Source organism: Carassius gibelio, chromosome B9 (assembly GCF_023724105.1).
Source record: "Carassius gibelio isolate Cgi1373 ecotype wild population from Czech Republic chromosome B9, carGib1.2-hapl.c, whole genome shotgun sequence".
Classification (NCBI taxonomy): Eukaryota; Metazoa; Chordata; class Actinopteri; order Cypriniformes; family Cyprinidae; genus Carassius; species Carassius gibelio.
In genome coordinates this window covers 25,658,129-25,669,221 of record NC_068404.1, presented here as the reverse complement: position 1 = coordinate 25,669,221, position 11,093 = coordinate 25,658,129, and positions in this window count along the sequence as shown.

Below are 11,093 nucleotides of genomic sequence, written 5' to 3'. Positions count from 1 at the left end.
AAAAAAAGGCTAACGATTGCATCATAACATGTGACTCTCTGTCTCACAGTAGAAAAATTACCGTAGCCTATGGACAGAAAGTGAAGCTCGCAGACAATCTTTTACTGTCCATGAGGCTATCGGGGATTGGGGGGGGGGGGGGGCGATGGGGGGGGGGGGGGCGTGGAGGCATAAAGTCAAGGGAGATCATTAATCAGAATACTTACCAAAATTTGTTCCTGTTCACGCTCGCCTTCACGGGGACATTCAAAGGACGTGCAGTACCATTCAGGACGTTTAGGGGACTTTCGCTTTAAATCCTCTAAATGTCAATTTATTGTACTTTTAAGCTAATCAATGGCAACAGACACGCTGTATGAAGCAAAATACGTTTAATTTAATTAAACAATCGTAAAGTTGCTGGGCTATTTTCGTATGTGTGTGTGTGTGTGTGTGTTTTGGTGTGTCCGCGTGTCTCTGGTTGTCGGCTGTGGTTAGTCGATGGCATTTCTTCCCATTTCTTCCCATTAGGGGAAGTCGTGGCCTAATGGTTAGAGGGTTGGACTCCCAATCGAAGGGTTGTGGGTTCTAGTCTCGGGCCGGACGGAATTGTGGGTGGGGGGAGTGCATGTACAGTTCTCTCTCCACCTTCAATACCAGGACTTAGGTGCCCTTGAGCAAGGCACCGAACCCCCAACTGCTCCCCGGGCGCCGCAGCATAAATGGCTGCCCACTGCTCCGGGTGTGTGCTCACAGTGTGTGTGTTTGTGTTCACTGCTCTGTGTGTGTGCATTTCGGATGGGTTAAATGCAGAGCACAAATTCTGAGTATGGGTCACCATACTTGGCTGAATGTACTGAATGTACAAGTATGGTGACCACTTTCACTTTCACTTGTCTTCTGATATAACCATCCCTTTTCTCAATTTAAAGTTTGCACAAATGTATACATGCTTGTTGGAAAATGAGAAATTGTTACTTGTAAGATTGGATGAGAGGTTGAGTCATACATACAACACTCACTTCCATTCAGGGCCTTGCTGCAAAATTAAACCAGAGTACTTCAGACAGTCTGAAATGAATGCAGCATTGGACGGATTAATTCATGACTTGGACAGTTTCCAGACACACAAATTTCTTATTTTCTTATTTGTTTTGTTGCCATTGATTTCTGTGTCACTGAGAGATGAGCTCAAATGCAGAATGCTCTTCTCATGCTGTAACACAACAGCTGGCTTATGAAATAATTGAGAAGAGCTAAATAAAACACATGGAAACGAAGTGTTTTCCTTGGATAACCCTGATGCAGTGGTTTTGCCGATAAGGAACAGTCTTGTTTTTAGAGCGAAGGTGATTATTTATTTAAGTTTTATTCAATAATATATAAGTCATAAAAGGTTAGTCTTGTGTCTAGTGAAAATATTTTAGATAAAGATGCTGACCCTGATTTATTTTAGGAAGATGATTCTGTTCTAGGCCCGCTGTTGTTGTTTTTTTTTAGTGATGGCTGATTTCACTTAAACTAACAAACATTTCACACTTTTAACCCTTTTCTTGATGTCCAAACACAAACTTTAAAAAATCATGCGTTTTTGCATATTGACTGAGTTGTTTAAATTACTATAAAATAATAATAATTAGGTTAGTATGTGAAAGCTGCACAGATACAGGAATATTTTCAACAGGCTACAGTAAGGTTTAGTACACTTTCAGATTTTGCTGCCTCCTTGTGGCTAAAAAAGAAGAAAGAAAGAGTGATACAAGTATTTGAAATTATTTGATTGCAGTAAGTGCATGTTTTTACAGTGTGATGACAGAAAATGATAAATGCAGAACAGCATTAAGTATCACTATAACTGTTTCTTGTACACTGCATTAGAGATCTGAACAAACCCCTAAAACCAATGACTTTACCAGTGACTAATGTATGCAACTTCAAGTCAATATGCAAACACAACACTTTGTCTAAAGACACAAAGGATAGGAGAGGTGTGCTATTTTGCTAGTCACTCATTTGTTCTTTGAAAAATGAAAAAACTTGATGACAGATGATACTCGCTCTCTGACAATAAACATCCTGTGTCAGTAAAATCTCTGAAATATTCATGAGCTTTTAAAGCAAGAGCAAATTTTGTTAGATGGGGAGGGTTATTTTCATTCCAATCAGCGTAGGGAATATTTCTAGAGGCCCTGCCTTATACAACTGATATAAGGCATTTTTTCTTTTAATTATAATCAAGGTACAACTCAGAATATACATATTTTTTAAGCCAATTTCTGAGTAGAATATATATATATATATATATATATATATATATATATATATATATATATATATATATATATATATATATATTTGTGACATTACAGTATCTCTCACATTTGTGACTAATTCTCATGTTTGCATCTTTATCTCACAACTGCAGCTTTATAACTCTTAACTGTGACTTTTTTCCTCTCGGTCTAGACAATCTTATTTTACACTTTTCACATTTACTTTTGACAAAGCTAAATTTTCAGCATCATTCCTCCAGTCTTCAGTGTCACATGATCCTTCAGCAATCATTCTAATATGCAGATTTGCTGCTCAAGAAACATTTATCATACATTTTATAGAATAATTTAATAATGCCACTTAATATGTTTGTGTTAAACTGTGATGCATATTCACACGATTATGTGATAAACAGAAAGTCCAAAACACTTTAATTTATTTTACTGTCAGATTTGACGGATTCACTGTGCCCTTGCTGAATAATAGCATTAATTTCTTAAAAACTGGTATTTGCATCCACTCTCCCCTTAAATCTTTCACAATTATATTACAGTGAAAGAGCTGCAGTCTCCAGATCCATTACTCCAAAGATCTTCCTCAAATTGCTTTCCTTATCTGTTCTCATTTTTTTCACTTCCTTTCATTTTAAAAGCCATCTGGATCTTGTTAGTGCCACAGCACTGTTCTCAGAGCTCATTGCCCAGACTGGCTGCTTGCCTGTCAGTGGTGGTGTGCCGGCTGCTTTTAAAGTGATCTCTCCTCCCCCGACGTGAATCCCAGAAAGACACAGATCCAACATTCCATCAGAACACATGCGTCAGCACAGACCTGGAGGAGTACAGACATTATTAGCAGCACCTGTCATTACTCAGCCACAATCAGGAAGACAGTGTGTCAGAATGTATGAGGTACAGACTGTGGGTTGGTATTGCTGCATCATTCTGCCAAACGAAGATCCAAGCCCTGAAATAGGAGGAAACGGCCTGTTTATCAAAGCGATGCATGCATATGTCAATCAGCATAATATTCTGCATGCTTCTGGTGCGATTTACATTGGACTGCAAACTGTGCCAGTGCAATGCAGGTTTCAAACTGCTTTAGCACACATGATTAATGTGTTTTTGCCTGAGTCAAAGAGATTCACCAGGCCTTCTACCATGACACACTGAAGCTCACAGTCAAGAATAGGTTTTCATGCAAACAGAGGTGATACCACTAAGGAAACATAAAGAGAGAGTGAGGGCAGACATCTAGGTGATGAAATGTCTTGATGTCTGCGTCTTGTTTTTATGGTAGGCGTTTCCAAACCACACTTGCTCCAGGTATTTGTGGCCTGTAACAACTGTTCGACCTTTTTTTAGCAGGAACTTCAACAGATGTTGTTAACACCACACAGGGTTATTATTATTAACTAAGTCTAACAATAAATCCATTAAATACTATAATAAAATAACTATAACGGATTCATCAGAACATATTACAAACTCCTTTCAGCTATAGGTACCAAAGCATACATTTTCATTTTCTTTTAGTTTAACTTTAAGTATTAAAATAACAAACTAATATATATATATATATATATATATATATATATATATATATATATATATATATATATATATATATAGTAATACAGAAAATTATAAAAACATACAACAAACTACTATCTATATTTCTAATATCTAATATCTATTATATTATATAGAATATATTATAGAATATATATATTCTAATATCTATATTTTTTAATGATACTAAAACAGAAAAAAATTACTGTATTTTCGCTTCTATAAACAGTAATAAGTTAATTAAATATTCTGTCCTTTAGTATATGTTGGAAGTCAATAAAATCGAGTGCAGACTGGTTTTATTATTATGCATTTAAAAAAAAAAACTAATAGAACTAATAAAAATGCTTCATATGAAGACTATACAATATAAACAACAAACGATTTTTACTCTTTAGTTTACTAGTAAATTAGTCAAAAAATATATTTTTCTTTGATATACATAATTTCATCTAAAAAATAATTGAAAATAACATTTAATTGTATAAAGTAACTGTGGTAAGTAACTTAGTATGTTCATATCAAGTAATCTTTTAAGGGAGTGAGAATTTACTTCAGATGTACTTTAAATAACGCTGATAGCAAGCAAGGTTTTTTTTTTTTTTTTTTTTTTTTTTTAAGGAAACGTGTAGAACAATATAACTATGGTTTCATTAAAACAAATTACTGTACAGAGGTCAACTCCTGATGTGTTTCTCCACTTTTTCTCCACCAGAGGGCAGAATTAGTCTCGGATTATAATAATCCTTTTTTTGTTGTTGTTAGCTAGTGACCATGACCAAGTCAGACAAAGATGAGTCACAATGGTATCATCCATGAATACATTTCTTATCAACTTATGACAATTAAGATCAGCGTTTTGTTGTTCTGGTTTCTAAAAACAAAATACTGATTAATTCTTGGTGGGTGGCGGGGGGTGGGGGGGGTTGAGATGTTGTAACCTGTTCAGACATGAACACACGTCACTGCGAAATACCTCCTTTCTTCAGTCAAATTACGCTTACATTTATTTCCAGATAAAAAATGACTTATAACATAGTTGGTGCATACCATACTAGTGTAGTTTCTTTAGTTGGTTTAGCTGGTCTCTAAGCTGGTTTATGAGGGAAGCTAGCTAGTCTTATCCGACAATATAAAGCAGAACCTGTTTTAAACCAGGCAACAGACTACTTTGAGTTTGACTAGGCTGAGAGACCAGCAGATATTTAATTACTGCGTAATATTAATTACATGTTACTACTACATTACTACTGTATATGGTTAGAGTTTGGCTTAGGGTTACTTGCATGTAATCGTACATAATTAATTGTTATAATAATAGCAAGTGCATGTAACGTACAAGAACTCCTTAAAATAAAGTAGTTTGCAGGGTAGTTTGAACTATGTTTCCCTGTTTTATTTGTTTTTCACAAAATTAGAACATTATAAAAGGGAAACAACATTCAAAAAAAAAAAAAAAAGGAGAAAAGATTGTATTTAGGTGTCCAAATATGACCTGCAATTTTCAGAATGTTAACATTTATAGTGACAGCAAACCCTCAAATGAAATTTCCCATGTTTTGTGAAGAAAGATTCTTTCAGCTCATCATTGAAAACACATTTTTGTATGGGCATTTGTCCTAGCTTGCTTGTTCACTTGAGACAATATTTGCACTGAGTGGACGTTAGGGAGCAGCAGCAAGCGTGTGAAGTTTTTGTTATGGTAACCAAATACATTACAAACAAATATGATGAAAGACAAGAATGAAAGTATCCGGACATCAGCTTGGCAAGCTTTCCTTCACTGCAACGTCCTGTCGAGAACCACAAAACATACCAGACGGGAGCTTGAACAACATCGAGGATACTTAAAGGAACATATTTACATTTGAAATTAATGCATTTTCGGAACACACCTTTTGAAACTGTGCTGGGACATCCAGCAATCACACACTAACAATTGTTCAAGGTGAGGATCAAGGATCATCAACAGGAAATGAACTGCTTCACAGGGCTCCTTTTGTTTGCAGTGGCCCTTTATTTCTTCTGAACTGAACCCCTGTCCAGAGGAACAGTTTCAGAGGGTTCAGTAAATCAGAGGAGTTTGTGGTGGCTCTGTTTATTCAGTGCAACCTTCTTATATTAAATAAGAGCCAGACAAGCTCATCTGCAGGCAAGGTTTTTTGTTTAGTAAAAATCAATCATAAAAGTAAAAAAGAGCTTTTCTTTGTACCTTGGACAAATTCCCATATTTCTGATTCTTTTGTAGTTTACTTTACCTTCTTTTGTGACTGTAATTGAGTCAATTTTGTATTGGTTTAAGTATCTTGTAATAAAACAAGGCAAGAAGAAATCATCTCAGCTAAAATGTGAACAATATCTCATGTACTTAAATATTACATGTACTTACTATTATAACAATTACTGCATATTTACATGCAAGTAACCCTAAGCCAATCCAAATCCTAGCCCTTAGTTTGTAGTAAGAAGGCTACATTAGTTATTAGTAGTTAAAATTACTCAATACTTAAATGTATAATTAAACTGTAACAAGGGTGCCTTAAAAAAGCATGTAACCACTTTATTTCAAAGAGTGCATGGGAAGAAATTAATATGAACGGGAGTGGACACTGGTACTCTGTTAGAACTGGACTGAAAATTTGCTCTGCTAATTCCAGGTTTTATCATAGTGAGGAGGAGGCATTTGGCATGGAATTAATCTTTTTGATCTAACACACACACACAGGCTTGTAACTGTGACAACATTCACAGCAATGCACTGCAGCGACCACTACTGCAAAAGATGAAGATTAAATTATTATCAGTTTTGCGGTTTTAGAAAAGACATTTAAAGGCACAATATGTACGTTTTTGCCGCTAGATGTCGCATTTTCAAAACAATAACAAAGGCGACGCTTGATGACACTATGAAGGAGAGGGGAATGATAGGAGATGCACGCACTGAACAAAACTTCAGTTTTTCAGCGATGACACATCTAAATGCTTCTGATTGACCGCTGCGTTCATAAACTCAACAGACTCTTGTGTGACTGGTTATGAAGCGCATCAGGGATGAGCCATTATTTGAAACTGGAATTTCAAATCCTTGGAAACTTTTGGGATAAGGTAAGTGCACAACTGAACAAAATGGATATTTTATTACATATCGTGTCTTTATGTTAAAAGTTAAAAACTGATTGTCTTCTGTCTTTCTTCATAATCCTCAAACATTTTGGTTTGGGTTGGCTCTAAATCACTAACTAGACATTGAGTGTCTGAGATTACATGTTTTTTTATTGTACAAAAATAATTGTTTAATAATTATTAAACTGTATTAATAAAAACGTGCATTATGGAAATAAAGTGCTCATTTTAAACCAAAACGACAACAATAATAATACATATTCATACTAATGATTCATTAAATTCATATTTTGTGTTCACAAACATACCAATATGCTTCATCAAAAATTAAGCACATATTTCTATTATGTACTAAATTCTTATTATTAATTTATGCAAACATGATAATTTTTTTTTAATATACTTACTGTGAACACTGTTGTGAGACCCACTTTTTGTCAGACTATCGAGAGAGATGATCAAAGATTAAGCCCCTTAATAAATTCAGCTTGAATTTACTTGTAAACTGTATACTGTAAAACATCAACATAAGGTTCAGTAAGCAATTAGTCATTTGAACGCAAAAACTTAAAGTAAACAATGTAATAGAATGTCATGATGACTGTCAAATTTCTCAATACATCAGATCATTGAGCAGAAACACTATAATGTACCACGCTACACAAGTTCACCCATTACCTGTATGCTAACTGCCGTATATGAACCAGCCAAACCAGTCAGTTGTATTTACCATGTGCGTTTTCTCCAATTACTTCACCAAGTGCATGCTTGATACTTAGCAGCAGCCAATGTCTCTATGGATAAATTGGAGGCCTGTTTATTTCATGGACAGTAATGTAAAAGAAAAGCATAACAGATGCTGAATCATATTTTCAGTGTAATTAACTAGATCTCTAGACACTCAAACATCATTCAGACAGCGCTTGAATAAAGTCACATTTGATTTGACAGAATATGAGATTTTCCACTCTGACACGGTCAGAGCTGTTTGCTTTACTTTATCTCAGTCAGTTAGATTAGATAAGCTTGTGGACACATCCTAAAACAACAATCCAATTGCTGTTCAGACCGTGGCTGAAGGATTTGGTACCCTGGACATTCACTGGCTGGTACAAACAACATGACACTCTTTAACCATCTAGTCTATACGCAAACATGAGGAGACCATTTAAACAATTGAATATGGATCTGTCAGTCTTTCTGTTTGTGAAGGTGTGGATAAAGATGCTAATTTTTAAGCTATTAATCATATGTTTGTTTTTCCATGGCTGACTTCCATCTCTGTACTAGGCAGAACTGGAAATTCACGTGGAATACAGTTCTGGGTACTTTTTCCTCAATGCCCAAAGACTGGGATTATTATAATGAATAGGTTAATAAACTGGTTTAATTTACCCACACAAACATCCCAGTGCTGATTATGAAAATTATTGCAAAATATTTAGTTAAATCCCATGTTCATCACTAGTATTTTCAGCATGATTTCTGAAAGATCATGTGACACTGAAGATTGGAAGACTGTACTCGAGATTCCTGTGATCGGTCCAGACAACGAAAGGCTTACTGGACCCCTCCAGCCATTGATGCCACTCACCAACAGCCAAGTGAATGGCTAGAAGTTCACGGTTACCTATGTCATAATTATGCTCGGTCAGCGAGAGAAGAATGCGCACAGGTGGACCCTTCCATCAAGCTGTGAACGTTGCAATAGCACCGCCCCAACGGCCACATCGGAGGCATCCACACTGTCTCTCGCGGTCAGGGGGGTGGCAACCTGACTAAAATTAGAGATGAATTGTCTATAACAAATTTGTGAACCCCAAAAAACGTTGGAGCGCGGTAAGAGACTCAGGGACCGGCCATTCAATGACCGCACGAACCTTAGCCGGATCCATACTGATTCCTTCAGCAGACACAACCGAGCCCAAAAACATGACTGACCTGACATGAAACGTGCACTTTTCAGCCTTTACAAAGAGGCGATTCTCTAAGAGACATTGTAACACTCTGCACACGTGCTGAACGTGCACGAGACGTGTCAAGAGACGGGGGAAAAAATAAAAATGTCATCCAGATACACGAAGACAAAAATATTTAACATGTCCCTCAAAAAGTTGTTAACGAGGGCTTGGAAAAAGGCCGGAGTGTTGACCAGCCTGAATGTTAAAACCTGTTATTCACAGTGCCGTAAGGGCATTTTGAAGGCATTTTGAAGGCAGTCTTCCATTCGTCGCCCTCTTTAACGGCACGAGGTGATAAGCGTTGCAGAGATCTAACTTTGTGAAAACCTTGGCTCCCTGCAAAATCTCGAACGCCGACAACAGAAGTGGTAAGGGATACTGGTTCTTAACAATTATGTCATTCAACCCACGATAATCTATGCAGGGACGAAAGGAACCATCCTTCTTTTTGATGAAGAAGAACCCCGCGTCAGCTGGAGAGGAGGACGGGACAATAGTGCCCGCGGCAAGGGACTCAGAAAGATACTTCTCGAGAGCATCGCATTCGGGAGCGGATAATGAATATAATCCATAGACAGTAAAAGAAATGGACACAGCAAAATTGGATTCAACAGAGACAAGTGAAGTCAATTAGAAGCATGCACTTCCTGGGGGTCGAGCGTACTGCGCAGACTCAAACTGAGCTTGATGATGTAGATGTCACCTGAGCAACCTTTCTGAAAATTGTAAGTCTTCTAATCGCTGTGCCAAGGGAAATCTGAATCACCCACCAAATCTTGCAGACCTTGTTGGACAAATTTGTCCCGTTGCTTTTATGGACTCTCTATGGGCTTCTCCCTTGACTTTATGCCTCCACGTCCCCCGATAGCCTCATGGACAGTAAAAGCTTGTCTGCGAGTTTCTCCTCCGGTCCATACTGTAATTTATCGAATGTGCAACAGAGAGTCACAGGTTATGATGCAATCGTAAGCCTATTTTTCCAAAAACTGCTTCTACGGGGCCATAACGTAAGATACAAGGTAATAGGACAACGGAGACCAGACACTTAACATGACAAGATAAATTCCAAGACAAAATGGTTCTCTCAGCCCAATTAATCTGAGGATTATGCTGCACAAGCCAGGGATGGCCTGAAAAAAACTGACGTTACAGGAGAGTGAAAAACAAGAAGGGAAATAGTCTCTTGGTCACCTCAATCAATCACCTTTATTTATATAGTGCTTTAAACAAAATACATTGCGTCAAAGCACTGAACAACATTCATTTGGAAAACAGTGTCTCAATAATGCAAAATGATAGTTAAGGCAGTTCATCATTGAATTCAGTGATGTCATCTCTGTTCAGTTAAATAGTGTCTGTGCATTTATTTGCAATCAAGTCAGTGATATCGCTGTAGATGAAGTGACCCCAACTAAGCAAGCCAGAGGCGACAGCGGCAAGGAACCGAAACTCCATCAGTGACAGAATGGAGAAAAAAACCTTGGGAGAAACCAGGCTCAGTTGGGGGGCCAGTTCTCCTCTGACCAGACGAAACCAGTAGTTCAATTCCAGGATGCAGCAAAGTCAGATTGTGCAGAAGAATCATCCGTTTCCTGTGGTCTTGTCCTGGTGGTCCTCTGAGACAAGGTCTTTACAGGGGATCTCTATCTGGGGCTCTAGTTGTCCTGGTCTCCGCTGTCTTTCTGGGCAGTAGAGGTCCTTTCTAGGTGCTGATACACCATCTGGTCTGGATACGTACTGGATCCGGGCGACTGCAGTGACCCTCTGATCTGGATAAAGACTGGATCTGGTGGCCACGGTGACCTCGGAAAAAGAGAGAAACAGACAAATATTAGCGTAGATGCCATTCTTCTAATGATGTAGCAAGTACATAGGGTGTTATGTGAAGTGTTTTCGGTTCCGGTTTACCTAATAAATGCAGCCTAATAAAAGCATATTAGTATGTTATGTGTATGCCAGGTTAAAGAGATGGCTCTTTAATCTAGATTTAAACTGCAAGAATGTGTCTGCCTCTCGAACAATGTTAGGTAGGTTATTCCAGAGTTTAGGCGCCAAATAGGAAAAGGATCTGCCGCCCGGAGTTGATTTTGATATTCTAGGTATTATCAAATTGCCTGAGTTTTGAAAACGTAGCGGACGTAGAGGAGTATAATGTAAAAGGAGCTCATTCAAATACTGAGGTGCTAAA